Source organism: Lutra lutra, chromosome 3 (genome assembly GCF_902655055.1).
Source record: "Lutra lutra chromosome 3, mLutLut1.2, whole genome shotgun sequence".
In the NCBI taxonomy this organism is placed as follows: domain Eukaryota; kingdom Metazoa; phylum Chordata; class Mammalia; order Carnivora; family Mustelidae; genus Lutra; species Lutra lutra.
This window is the reverse complement of record NC_062280.1, coordinates 86,075,156-86,090,486: the sequence shown is the minus strand read 5'-3', so window position 1 is coordinate 86,090,486 and position 15,331 is coordinate 86,075,156.

Below are 15,331 nucleotides of genomic sequence, written 5' to 3'. Positions count from 1 at the left end.
ATGTGTTTCATGAACTACATTTAAGTCAAATTTCAGGTGACTATATTAAGGGAAATCATGCTTTCTTATGTCAGGCAGACACTCTAGTATGTCTGGTCTGGTGTTGGGCCATTGAATGCCTTTCCGAGAAACTGACCCAGGATAGTGTATAGCCTCCAGATAAGGATCATGATCTTCTTTGAATGCATTGAGTGGGGAATATACTCAGGAAGTGATTCTTTCTGCATCTAATCTCCTGCATTGTTACAGAGAAAAAGTGGAGCTAGGGGTTGTTAATCATGGGATTTCTATCTAGGTCTGCTATTAACAAGCTATTTGACAAACACCTCAATTCCTTTGGTTTAAATCTTTCTTTTAAATTATTTTTATATACTCCTGAATCTGTCAGTGTCCCAAAATGAAACATATGCCATATTCAAAATTTGATATTTCCAGAAGGGTTTCTTTATAGATAAGCCATTTACAAAGGTTCAGGGTAGGGGAAACAAGAAAGATTATCCAGGCTGGTTGTAGTACTGGCTAATGCTGAGGGCAATTAAAGAAACCCATAAGGAAGAGTCCTGTAGTATGAGCAACCAATCTTAATGACTATTCTGAACACTAAGAATTTTCCACTTCAATAAACTATTTTCCCTTAGTAGAAAATTGATTAAATCACTCCTGATGTCTCAAATCCATTTTAGAAAGTAGCTCTCTCTCATTGAATGAGATTGAAAATCAACTGAAATCAGAACAGGATGTCACTGCAAATATTCTGGTTAAAATTAAGACAACAGGTAGCTATTTGCATTTTTTCTCTATCAGAAATGTGTCACACTGTGTCCTAGAATGTGCAGTATAATACTGCTTTTGTTCCAAATTATTGCTTACATTTCTTTTGATATCTTAGGCAAAATAACTTTGGAGTGAGCTTTATTGTAAATTGAGGAAATATGAATTAATAAACTCCATAAATTTCAAAATTTTAAAATTGTACTAATACTTATTTGGTACAGATATTGGGGGTCATTTTTATATCATGGAGGATATTGAAACTAGAAGACAATTCTTGTTGCATTTCCTTTGTTCAAGAAGTTTAAAAGTGGGAATGGATACAGTAACATAATGGGTTCTTCTCACCTTTTAAAAAAGATGGACATTTCTAACAATAATAATTGACTAAATTGCTTTAAAAAGCTTCTATTTTATACACTTCTGGACTCATTTTAACCTTATAGAAAAACTAAAAACTCACTGGTGCTCGCAAGCTGAATTTGCTTCCATTCTGCTGCCAATAACCACTTTTCCAAAATTTTGGTGCTTAATCTTATCTGGGATTTTTTTTTTTTTTTTTTTTTTTTTTTTTTTTTTTTTTTTTTGCTTTCAGCTTCAAATGAGCTGCAATACCAGTTTTTATGTACAAAGCTTTTCAGGACACTTTAGTCACCAAGTCCTGACAGAAGCATAATATGTAAGGACACCACCATTGGCTGTTTAGACAGGGGAACCAAGGAACTAAATGATCTTTAAGATTCAGTCATCCCTAAAATTGCAGCACCCTCCTGACTTTTTTTCCTCTGTTTGGCCATCTGTCCATTTTTCTTTTTCTTTCTTTTTTTTTTTTCCCTTTTAATTCTTTTTTTTTTTTTTTTAATGTATGCTTATTTTCTTAAGATTTTATCCATTCATTTGAGACAGAGAAAGAGAGTGCATAAGCAGGGGAGAGGGGCAGAGGGAGCAGCAGACTCTCTGCTGAGCAGGGAGCCTGATGCTGGGCTCGATCCCAGGACCCTGAGATCATGACCTGAGCTGAAGGCAGAGGCTTAACCCACTGAGCCACCCAGGCACCCCTCCTTTTAATTCTTTACTACAGTGTAAACAGAATCCCCAAATAGGGTGAAGATAGGAAAAATGAGGCCCTTGAGTGACTGAAGGTCATACTCAAGTGAGACAGTCTGTTGAGACTGTGTGTGAAAAAAAAAAGGACCACTTAACATTTGCTTTCTCTACCCTAACAAAAGAATAAGCAGCTCCGTAAACTAGGAATCTTTTAAATCAGTGCTTCACAAACTTTGGAGGAATATAAATCCTCATGAGATCCTGTGAAACAGCAGATTTCAAGTTTCATAGGTCTGGGGAAAGGCAAGGCCAGAGATTCTGCTTTTCTAACAAGTTTCCAGGTGTGTCTGCAAGGCCAAGGAGCAGACTTGAAGAGTAACATGGTTCTAAACTATTCTCCTCCCATCTTTATATCTAAATTTAAAGAGATCTTGGCTTTCTAAATGTGAATCATGTATCCGTATATTCTTCCAGTTCCTGATTTCTAAAAATAAAATTGGACCAAGAACTGGAAGGGGTATTTTAGATTCCTGAAAGTTAGATTAAATTAAGATCAGGCAAACTCATTACAATTGCAGTTCAGAAGGCCCTTAATCCCAGATCACTTTCCAAACCGTCCCATCCCAAACCAAGTCAGCTGCTTTACAGAATGATCTCTAGAATTTGCCTCCCTACTTCCCCTTCCTAACTGTATCTCTTTTCTGCAATCTGCCACATACTGCATGCCCTCATTTCTTGGTCTCTTCCCGGCTTATGGATATCCCACAGAGGTGCCCTTTCACATATGTAGACACAATGGGTGAATTGTACATTAAATAGGAAAGAATCTTTATCGTTCACAGTAACAGGAAATCCCCGACTCAAGGCAATATGTATGTGATATCTGAATGCACAATCAGACCCTTTGAATAGCATTACATTGTAGGAGCAACAAACACAGCAAAGAGTCCACAAAAGCTGTCTTTTTCCAAGTATTCCTAATGCAAATGAGCCATGATGAAGGAGAAAATCTGGTTAAAATCATCCACTAACTGGATACACATACCCACCTTTTATCTTCTATTTCGCTTTTCCAATTTAATGGCTGGCATCTGTCAGAAAAGAAAATGTAATGGTCAATGCTGTGGAATTAAATCTGTACCCCCTCCCCAAATTTATTAGAGGCTTTCCCTTCCACCCTCCAAAATCTGATACACGGATTAAAATGCCTAGCTTTGCCTTTAAACAGAGTCTGGGAATACAACTTAGGAAAGATTATCTCCGAAGTCTCTGAATTGCTCTAGGAATTTCTGAAGATCTGAAAATGATCTCTATTTTGGGGTTATTTACTAATGAAAACAGCATTGTAGTGCTTGTAGAAAATACTACCACCACCTACTGGCATACATTGTACATAAAATTGAAAAAGCTTCTAATTCATTTGAACAGTACCAAATAGCAATATGGAGAAAAGAAATAATTATTGTCATTTTGTTCAACTTTAATTTCAAATTTAGTCAAGTAATTTTGTTATCCTTTTGATAATATAGCATTTAGTTTTATTGTCTGAGTATGTAAACTAAAAGAAGGAAAGTGGCAAAGTCAGGGCATGAAATATTTAAACAAAGAAATAAGGTGTATCTATATTGTTGAAATGACAAATGCATTGCCTTTCACCTGTTGCTAAGTTCATTTTTTATTTTATTGGAACCTTATTTTGTTAAACTCAGAAGGAAAAGGGAAGTTTGTGTCAATGTAGCAATTCGAAAGCCATTTGAACACATAGCCATGCAAAATTATTTACAATCAATGAAAAATATTTAAAGCAGAATATAAAGATATATACAAATCCCCTTGCAATTTTGGCTGTGATTTTGATAAAAACAGCTAAAAGATTACATGTACATTAAGCTTTTTGAAATTTTTATTTTACAGTTAACTCTCATTATCTTTTAGATTAGCATTAAATTATGTGTTCTTCTTTACAGTTTCCCTTGGGAAAGAATTAAACCCTTATGTTATTTTTTCAGTGGTTATTTTGAACTTTATCCTCAGACAATCTAGTCTTCAGCGCTACAAATTTCCTACCACTAAAGAAACTACTTCTAGCATAGAATCTATTTTCTTGTTCAATGCCTTAATATTTTGCATCAATGAACTAGATTCATGAAAAGGATATGGAATTAAAAGCATGGGTCTTATTCCCAAAACTTTACTGTGACACCCTTATTTGTTACAGTCACAGAATGGACGGCTTACTACTTTAATGATATTTATAATGACATCTGTATGTATATACAGAGATAGAGAGAAGGATAAATTTAGATAAATCTAATGATAATATATTTATATATTGTCAATATATTAAAGAAATCTTTTTTTGGAGGATAAACAAATTTTAAAGAAAAGAGAAAAAACTTTTAATATTTATATATTAAAAGTAGATAATATCTTTGTTTTTTTTTCCCCATGGATATGAAAATGTTTGTAGACAATGGGGTAACTCATTCCCTATCATCTTATTTAAATTATAATCAGCTCCCTACCAGCTTAGTGATTATTCAGTTCCCTTTTGAAAAAAAAGTTATTGTTCTCCAAAATACTGTTTACAGTACACTGATAATTAGGATTTATTGTGATATATTGAATTACTGGATTTTTTGGATTGTTCTTTTAACAGCCGCATTTTTGCTTACTTGTCTACCATTTTACTTTTTAATATCTGACACTACTTTTCCTCCACTTATTTAATAAAGAAGGTCATTGATTCCCTACAATGTGCCCAACATTGTGTTGGAACAGCTGATTCAGTGGTGGATGTGGAACAGCTGATTCAGTGATGGATGTGTGAGACAGACAAGTTCTTTGTCCTGTTGGTATTTAAAATAGAGTGATGGAGAAATGCAAGTAAGTAAAGCAACAAAGAAACTACTACTAACAAAAGTTAGTTAAAAGCAGGGTATGGCCTATATAGAAAGGGTGGTGTGAAGAAAGTCAGAAGGGGAAAAAAAAGTGATATATCAAAAAATTATGACTAGTGAGGTTGGGGTGGAAGTGCAAAGTGAATGGAAAGGAATGGGGAGATAAATTTTGAAAACCAGATTGGCATTATATGAAAGAAGATTCTTTTTTAAAGATTTTATTTATTTATTTGACAGACAGAGATCACAAGTACGCAGAGAGGCAGGCAGAGAGAGAGTGGGGTAAGCAGGCTCCCCGATGAGCAGAGAGCCCGATGCGGGACTCAATCCCAGGACCCTGAGATCATGACCTGAGCTGAAGACAGAGGCTCAACCCACTGAGCCACCCAGGTGCCCTGAAAGAAGATCTTAATTGCCAAACAAAGAAAGTGGTTTTAACCTTTACTCTGAACAATGAAGAGACCTATTATTGTCCTCTAAATTAAAAATTACAGGGTTCTCTGATATAAAAACAGATAAAAGAAGAAATACTATGGGGAAGTGGATGCAAAGAACCTCGGCCCTCTCAATTTCTCTTGTCAGCAATACAGCATGTCCGAGGAACCTTGGAGATCAACACAATATTTTGAAAACCATTGGAATAAAGAGTTGAACTTATTTTTTGAAGAGTTGAAATTTATTGGTTTGCAGTTTGAACTACTAAGTTAAATTGTAATAAGTTGTAATATTGTATGCAAATTCCTGATCCCACCTTATCATGTAAAGGGATTATACAGTCTCATCCACAACCAGGGGGCATGTGGCACCTTGTCAATGGGATGGGTACACATCCCTACCACAGTATGTAATGTCCAGAGTGAGATCTGATTTCTCACGTCCTCAGTGCCTACAATACCTCCTTGTAGATTTAAGTGGCTACTCACCCCCTTTTTATTTGAGCTCATTAGAGAAGAATCCCTTGCCTTGGATTACAAAACAGAAAATGTTATTTTTGTTTTGTTTTGTTTTGTTTTAGAACACTCAAGCAAATGTGGTGGTAGCCCAGGGTAGAGTGCTGATATTAAAAATGAGAAATAACAGAGGCTTTGGAGACTTAGAATCACTATGTACAACTTGTTGTGTCTATGGGGTGATGAAAGGTAAAAGTTAAAGGTTTCTCTGTGCTTCCATATTTAGCAGCAATAATATAGGAAAATCTAGGAAAGAGATGCAGAAGATAATGTTACTTTGGGGACATCCTGAATGTGAGAGACTGGGACATTTTGTTGGAGATGTCTACTAATCACTTGCAAAGGAAGGACATCTATGCCAAAAAAGTGAATAATCAGTTAGCACGTATTTGCCACAGTCTGTTTGGTACTACATGAAACACAAAAATAGAAGCACAAAACTTACTTCTTTGAATGTTTCTCTTTTTATAGGTTTGATTGTTTTTGCAAAAGCTGTCTTATTCCTTTGCCTGAACTAAGTGATTATAATCGTATTTTTATGAATTTATAATTTATATAATGATTGAAAAGTACATTGAACATCCCTGAAACTAATAATAGACTATATATTAACTAAATTGAGTTTAAATAAAAAATTAAAAAAAAGAAAAAAGAAAAACACATTGGACTATTTTAGGCAAAATAAATAAATAAATAAATAATAAACCTCTGGACTTTCTAAAGTTTTTTTGATGATTCCTTATTTAGCTCATAATCTCCAAAAAGTGGCATGGCAAAAGGAAAAATGTATAAACTAATTTTTGTAACTCCTCAGTGTTCAAAATTGGATTCATACCAGCCTCTGAAGATTCAGTATGACCAGATGAATACCCTAAAATTAGGTAAAGGAATTAAGGCAGAGCTTAAGAGAGAGAGCTGATGCCAGTAATATAGTTAAGGTATAAGAGAGTCAATGAAGCCCTATACATTTCCTAAAAGTAGACCATAAGTATGGCTCTGAGAACCTTGGTATCTAGTGCAAAAAGGAAAATGCAGTTAGTGTTGGTTGGGTAAAATACCACTATATCCTCCCAAGCAAAGAGAAATGTCCTCCATGGTTACTAAATGGAGATGACTGTGTGATATATAGCAGAGAGCAAATACAGCTTCAAGTTTTATAATACTTTTTAAAGGTTCCCTCAAAATAAGTGGACAGAGTATCAACAAATGTATGTCTACTAGGAAACAAACTCATTTAATGTTGCCAGGTATACAACTTTCCAAAGGACAAGTTTAATACCCAAATAAACTTTAAAACATTGAAATTATATTCCTATGTTCTTCCTAAATACTTCCATATAGTGTTACTCTAAAATTCCTTTTGATAATCAGTGAATTTAAGACTTTTCTCCCTGAGAACTGTGTTGCCCTGGTCTGTGTTGATCAGTACTGAGGCATATGCTTTCTAGGTGGCACTAGAGAATCACATGTTCCTAGGCCATCCCACTGCTTGCTATAGGACAGACATTTTACTGATGTTTTCTCTTACTAAATAATTTGGAAACAATGGGTGATAGTTGTCTTACATTTTTATTCTAAGAAGAAACCATGAGAATATTAGCCTGGAAAACAGTTCAAGCATTGATGGCCAATAAAATCAGAGTCCGAATCAAGTCCTCAGAGAATGTCTGACTGGAACATTCCTGTTATATTGCAACTTCCTGTTTTATTCTCAACCAAATGAAAAATGGAAACCTAGAATACTGAAATGAGTGAAATGTTTTTTTGGGTCTATTAACTGAATGTTGGGACATGTCAACTAAAAATAATGACTCAGGGTTTGGAATAGTTAATCTGTAGCCCTTTTTGCTGGCCATAATTAGATAGAAGGGTTGGTTGATGTGGCAATTTAAGAAATATATTCATTTGTTAAAATGGTTCCGAGCTAAAATCATTTCAGATTGTCCCCCTTTAAGCATTCTACACAGGCCTATCACAGCTTTGTCTTCATAATAATCATTAAATTCAGTTCAAATACTAGTCATGGGAATTGTTATTTGACATTTATTTTTCTTGCAATTTATCTCAAACTGATTTTACTAGGGGAAAAAAGCACTAAGGAAGTCAATCTGCTATCTCAGCACTTATTTGTTTACAGAAAATTTAAGTGTAGGTGACCCTGTTCTGGTCAGAAACTTTACGATTAGAGCTTTTTCTGCCTCAATGAAGAGTACATGTACTTTTCGTTTTTCTTTTAGCAATCACCACACTTTTAAGGGAAACAAATAAAGACAACAAGTACCCATTAAAGGGCCAGACAGGGGACATACTTGGATTTTTAAAATATCCAGTAATTTCAAAATAGAAATTGATTTCTATGAGATAACTTGCCATCTGATACACTAGCATGGCACGTTTTTTTTTTCCAAATAAAATGAGCACAATTTGGAAAATTGTAGGTAGAGATTAAATACAGATAGGCTAACAGCAATCCTTATGTTTATTATAAATAAAAAAATGCATGGAATTTGGTGCATATATTCAAAATAATAAGAATGTTCTTGAAAAGAGAGTGTTCTTGGACATTTTTTAAAATGGAACTCTGACATTGTATGTCAACTATACTTCAAAAAAAGCAGAACTCTACCAGTTTGTATACAAATATTTGTATGTATTCTCTTAGGAAAAAACACAAAAATTCCTCACGTTTGGGTGTCTTCTCCAAAATGGTATTGTTCCTCTTGACCATTTTCTACACAATCCCATTTCATTGTACTTCAATCTTAATGGAACCAAAGTTAGAATATTGGAAAGTACCGAAAGAAGGATGCAATTTATTTCCTTCTTTATGAGACAAAAATCTATCTATATCTATCAATTTCTTTTGCTCAATTTTCAGAGGATGCTTTAGAAAATAACCCTTTTGTACATAAATATAAATTTATTATTTTGTTTATTTACATTTAATGATATTAATTTTTCCATAATGATTTCTGATGCATAGATTTCAATCCGTCTCCAAAAACAAACCGAAACAAAATCATAAAATAAATAGAAAAGTACTGATGACCTATGAAGTCATTAGAGTGTGAGCACATACATCACAGATAAATACATTCAAAAGGTGTTAACGAATAAAGAGAAAATTATTAAAATATTTTAAATTTAATCAATACACTTGAAACATAGAAATGGTTTAACATAACAATATCAAAATTTCTTTTTCTAGCTTCTTACTTTTACAACAGTTTTGCTCACTTTTAAGACAGCATCAAAGACTTAGGTGGTTTAAAGATGCAGGATTAGAGCACAGGTCTTAAACAAATGGATTGGCCAAATGTGTTTAGAAAAATGTTTTGTTTGACCCCCACAGGCTTATATTTATTTTAAATTTGAACAGGATGCCAACATTTAACAATTACGGTATTTGATGTTATAAAAAATCTGTAATTGTTACAGCCATCTGCTAGAGTTGCTCACTGCCCACCCCTTTAAGCTGGGCACCCTCCCCAGGTTGCCAGAGTCCCATTTCCTTCATTCCCTACATGTGCCTGCTCCTACAAGATTTTTGTTTCTGCCTCCTAGTATAGCCTACTATCCAAACGATAGTTAACTTGTCCCGGCAAAAGACAGAATCTTAATATTTTCTTATTTCCTTCCTGGCAAGCTTCCCACTCACTCGCAAATGATAATAATAGAATGTGGAAAGTACAACAAGCAAAAGTGTAAAACAATTCAACGTGAGATAAAGTGGCCACAGTCCCTCCCAACCTCTCAGAGCACATCTTCTTTATGCTTGATAGTTCAGCTTGAAATGAAAATCAATGAAAAGACCAACTATCTTCATGTCTTTCTTAACCTAGGTTTCCATGAAATCTTTAAAACATAGACTTTCAGAAATGGTGACAGCATCTCAGTTTGTGCAAACCTGCAGGCTAAGCTACAGATGGTGCCATTTAGCAATGGCCAAATTGCTAGTTACGACCCTCTGAAAAATGCAGGGTTTATCACAGAAACTCTGACAGTCGCCTGAATATCATGTCTCTTTGGGGCATTGTTTTAACAAACGCATTTGAAAGAAAAATGTTCTCGGTTAACTACAGTTCCCAGAATACCTTGTAGAACATTCTGTCTCTATTGATCATAAACTGGCAGAGCCACCATGCCTTCTCTGGCAGAACTCAGGGGAAAGTGAGAAAGTGCATTATACCATGTGACAAAATTTAAATTATGAAAACACTAGTGTGCAGTTTCGTTGGTATTTGCATTCCCTTAGCACAAGATAGATCTGAAATCTATTTTTATCCAAAGGATCTTATTAAACTGAGATTGTTATTATATGTAGTTGTTTCAAGCAGTAGTGCCTGATGGTATTTTTTATAAACAATAGAGAATAAATCCAAACAAGCTAAAAAATGTTTATTGCAAAATACTGTAGTTCAAGAAAAACTACATCTGCATGGACTGCATATTTTGGATGCAATTTATGGTGCAGTTTCTCTTCATTAACCACATCTCAGAGAATTTTCAAAGCATCAGCTTGCATATTATTAACATGTACTTAAAATAACAATATAGGAAGCTTCAGAATTAAAATAAAAGGTTAAGCATAAAACCTAAGGTGCTTTCAGTGTGTCTGTATATATGCAATTCCTTAGAAACTCAGCTTTTTAATTAAAGTGAACTAGACCTTACCTAGACGAGCTAGATTAATAAGCATCTCATTCTACTATAACTATTCTCCTTAATAAAAGCAGATGGAATCCATTTTGCAAGAAAAAAATATAGTATTAACCATCACTGCTTCTTTTATGTAGCTAAACACATATAATTATTCTGCAGCATTTTTCATGCAAAGGAACAGTGACAAAAAGGCAATTATAGCATTTGAACTCAATGGGAATTTTTCTTCAATTACTCTACATTCTAGATATGTACTTTGTGAGGTATTAGATTGTTTTGTTTATTTTTGCACTTACATACATTCTCAAGTATTTTACAGCTTGAGATTCTTAAAGAAAAATCTGTATCATCAATTGCATTTACAAACACATACAGTGTTTGCAACCACTGAAAAGCTAAATGTGAAAACAATTAATAAATGAGTTTCAGAAAATTTCAAAATACTATCCAAGTATCTTGTCTTATCATTCATACTCAGATCCTTGAAGGCACTTTTTGGAAGTTAGTAGAAGATGATGGATCCTAATCTATTACTTAAATGTACCATTTCTGTATGGAATATATGCCATTCAGAGCTAGGTTTGAATCTAGCTCATAATTCCTTCAGTTATGTAATGCTGAGCAAGTGAATTAATTTGTTTGAGCTTCAGTTTTCTCATTTGAAAAAAAGGGATAACTGCTTCCACGTGGCAGAACTGAGCAAAGCACATATGACAGCACCCAGTAAATAGTACACACTCTGAAAAGGCAGAAATGGTTGTTATTATTTCATTTCCAAATCTAAGCTAATACCTAATAGCAGTCCAAGTCAGCCTGCATTTGGATAAGATGCTGTTTTAAAATAAGAACTAAGGGGGCGCCTGGGTGGCTCAGTGGGTTAAGCCGCTGCCTTCGGCTCAGGTCATGATCTCAGGGTCTTGGGATCGAGTCCCGCATCGGGCTCTCTGCTCAGCAGGGAGCCTGCTTCCCTCTCTCTCTCTTTATCTCTCTCTCTGTCTACTTGTGATCTCTCTCTGTCAAATAAATAAATAAATAAATCTTTAAAAAAAATAAATAAATAAATAAAATAAGAACTAAGATTGATGAAGGCACCTGGGGGGGCTCAATAAGTTAAGCGACTTATTCTTGGTTTCCATTCAGGTCATTATCTCAAGGTCAGGAGATAGAGCAGCATCACCCTCCATGTTCAGCAGGGAGTCTGCTGGAGATTCTCTCTCTCCCTCTCCCTCTGTCCTTCCCCATGGCTCCTGCTCTCTCTGTCTCTAAAATGAATGAAAGAATGAATGAATGAATGAATGAGTAGGAACTAAGATAGACATTTTCAATTTAGACTGTTTTCAGTATTATTCCCAAACCTCCAGGGTTTGCCGAACCCCAGATCTCTCTTACTAAATCTCCAACTTCATGCGTGGAGAACTAACATGGTGTGGTTCCTGCCTTCTCAGATCTCCAGGCTCCCCTTGTTACATGAGCATCCTGGTTTCATAACTGCAGTGGATGCCTACTCACCCTTCAGTGATACCTTCCTTAATGCAAAAAGATGCAAATGTCACTCAGAGCTTCTCTCTTTCCAGAGCTTTGAACTCTCCTTGGTGCATCTGTTGATAGTTGCTCCCTCCACTATCAGCTACTGGAGCTGTACCACTGTGTTTCCCAAACACTGCTATGTTACTAGCAAGTAGCTAAAAAGAAGCAGCCAGATTTGGGGAAAATATACTATGAAAAAGAAGGAAGGGTTTTATTAACTAAATGGAAGTTAAGAAAACATTGTCAAAAGCAAGTAATGTGGTATAAAACTAACTTTCAGGGGCGAAGAGGTACACTCTGTATTCCTCTTCCCCATCCCTGGTTTTCCCATCAGAAAGCCCCGGTGTGTGCTGCTGGTCCATCCTGCCAAGGCCCAGGTCAGACAGCGCCACCACAGCCACCGCAGTGTCCTGGGATTGGGGCTCCACTTCCTCTCTTTTACGTGGAGTGGAGGCCTCATGGGATCTTCCCCACCCCCACACAGCCCCAGGTAATTCAAGCACAGCAAGGAAGCAAGGGCACAATTCCAGCTATCTAGACAATGTTTAAAGATAATACGACTGAGAGTAAAATGTCAGTGGAGATGTGAAAACAGCATTTGATATTCACTATTTTTCCCATTTATTGTTGAGGTACAAACATATTTTGTCTCAGTAGCTCCAAAATATTAACCTATGTTACTTTGCTATTTTCTTGCCAATACCTATTCATCCAGTGCCATTTGGCCTTGTAACTCCACTGACATGCAGGCTAGAAATACTGCAGAAAATCAGTCACCATGTGCTCACTGGAGATTTTGGTGACTGAATTTTATTTTGGGTAGTGGGAGATGAAGTTATAAATCAGGATTTTTTAAACAGCTAAACTCTATGTAATGTTTCTAGAATTTCCAAGTGAAAAATAAACTCAAAGGGAATTTGAAATGGAAGAGTCTGTAAGTCTTTGTGAATATTATGAATGTTGTACCATATTTGTGTATTTCTAGGCCAAAAAAACCCCCCCAAAACCCAAAACATTTAAAAATAAATTAACACAGAAGAGTCTTGTAATCGTAAGTTTGAACTCAGATAAATGCAGAGACTTAATTCTTTACCTTTTTCTGTGCTCTATTCTGTGATTTATTCACAAACAAAACCAGAGAAATCTCATTGATCTTCTCTTTCAAGTAAGATAATCTGATATATTTCTCAATGCATTTTTATTTGATCAGTTCCCTGTAACAGGAACCCAAGAATTCTTAACTCTTTTTGCTCTCCTACTTCATAGAGCCCTCAGGCTTCAAAATGGCATTGTTCTCCCCTCAGTGGAATTATAAATAACCACACAACTCACTTTTTAGCCTTGTAATATGTGCCATAATAAGGACACAGAAACCAAAAATTCCCACTTGTTTTATTTGCTAGCTAGCGCTCCAATCTTTAAGGCCCATGACTACCCCCAAAATTCTAGCTCTGAAGTTAAATCAGTCCACCCCTGGGGCGGGGGGCACCGCAACTTCATTTTTAAAATATATTTGATTTTCTTTTCCTAATCTTCCAGCCTTCCTTTCTTTTCCTTTTTTTCCTCTTACACTGCTGCGTGCTTTAATTTTGCTTTCAGCCAGTAGTTTAAAAACTTTAGCTTCTAATAACTGGAAAAAATGGTTATTTAAAGATAACTGCAACTTGCTTAACATGCCAGGCTATCATATGCTCAGTGCTTTGAAGCTGCAAATTAATGACGAGCAGGAACAGTGACTATCTTTCAGAGGAAACTGACCTCTTTCTAATGGCACATCGCTAATGTCATCTGTCTACTGCATCTCATTATGTGAATTTCATGGAGTTTAAAAAAAAGTATCTTAAGGCTGTGCACAAATAAAAAGGACCTTCTAGTATTAAGCACTTTGAAAATTTTTGATCTCTCAAAATACCTTCCTTAGATACTGCTTCCCCCTTTTGTGCATGGCACGCTGCTTATGTCATCTATTCTCTGTGACTAATTATGTTAATTTTGTGCCATAAAAGTAACTGAAGGCTGTTAAGAAATAAAAGCTTTTGAGTGGCCTTATTTCATAAACACCCCTTTTGAACAAGGCGCATTTAGTCATATTTGCAGTAACAGAAAGAGTCTTGTGCTAAAAATACAACAAAGGCTCTTGAATATGGCCATTTATTCCCACTTTATTAGGTAATTTATGAAAAAGTATGAAGGGAAGCCTTTTTGTTACTATAATTTGCATAAAGCTGGTGCCCCATTAATGAGATAACTTCCTGCCTTTTGTGTATCACCAGCTGGAAATAGAAATGGAGGAACTTTTCTGTAGCCCAATTACTTAACCTGCTGAGTTCAGAGCTGGAAAGTAAACAGGATTCCTATCTGCCAAGGAACTTTATTTTGGTTCCTCTAACCTGATTTTAAGTAGACTTACTGTGGTGCTTACTTTGTAGTACATACAAATATCGAATTATTCTGTTGTACACCTGAAATGAATATGTTATATACAAAATCTACCACAATAAAAAAATATTATAATATTTAGAAAGATGAGTGCCAAATGCTAAAACCAAATGTCAGCAATGCTGTATGGCAGAATGTGTAGCTACTTCTGGAGAATATTATTAATAATCATTTTTCCTCCATTGGAGCATAATTATGGTATACCTTTCATTGGGTCAAGAGTAATATTTGAGGGCACCTGGGTGGCTCAGTGGGTTAAGCTGCTGCCTTCGGCTCAGGTCATGATCTCAGGGTCCTGGGATCGAGTCCCACATCGGGCTCTCTGCTCAGCAGGGAGCCTGCTTCCCTCTCTCTCTCTGCCTGCCTCTCTGTCTACTTGTGATCTCTGTCTGTCAAATAAATAAATAAAATCTTTAAAAAAAAAAAAGAGTAATATTTGATGATGTTTTTGAACATATGGTACTATATATAAACAAAAAAAAAACCTTGTGAACTAATTTTAATTTGGGGGGGCACTGGTAGGGGGCAATGGATTGCTTTGCAACTATGAAATGCAGTCTTTCAGCAAAAGATATTAACAATATTCTATAATCATAATAATAATTTCCTGCTACTGAAAGATACTTTGATGATATATTAAATAACAACTTATTAAGGTCCAAAATATGCTATGAAGTATACATAATTTTGCCACGAGGAGTGGAAATTCTACACATACAGTAAAAGCATGGAAGAATAAAATAGGGTCAAAAGAAAGAGGATGATTTTGAAGTTATAACTTGTATGTACATATGTGTGCACACACCCATACAGTATTAGATAAAACTCTGTTAAACCCCAGAAACACAAGAAGAGTCTGTGGAAAGGAAAATTCCGCTTATCAATATATGATTATGTAATTTAATCTAACCTTCAAAAATTATAGTTTAGTGATATTAAACTGCTGTACTTTTTCTCTCCTCTTCCTAATGCCAGCTATATAAATGTACCACTAGATGACACATTGCTAATTTCACTCAGGGATACCTCAACATG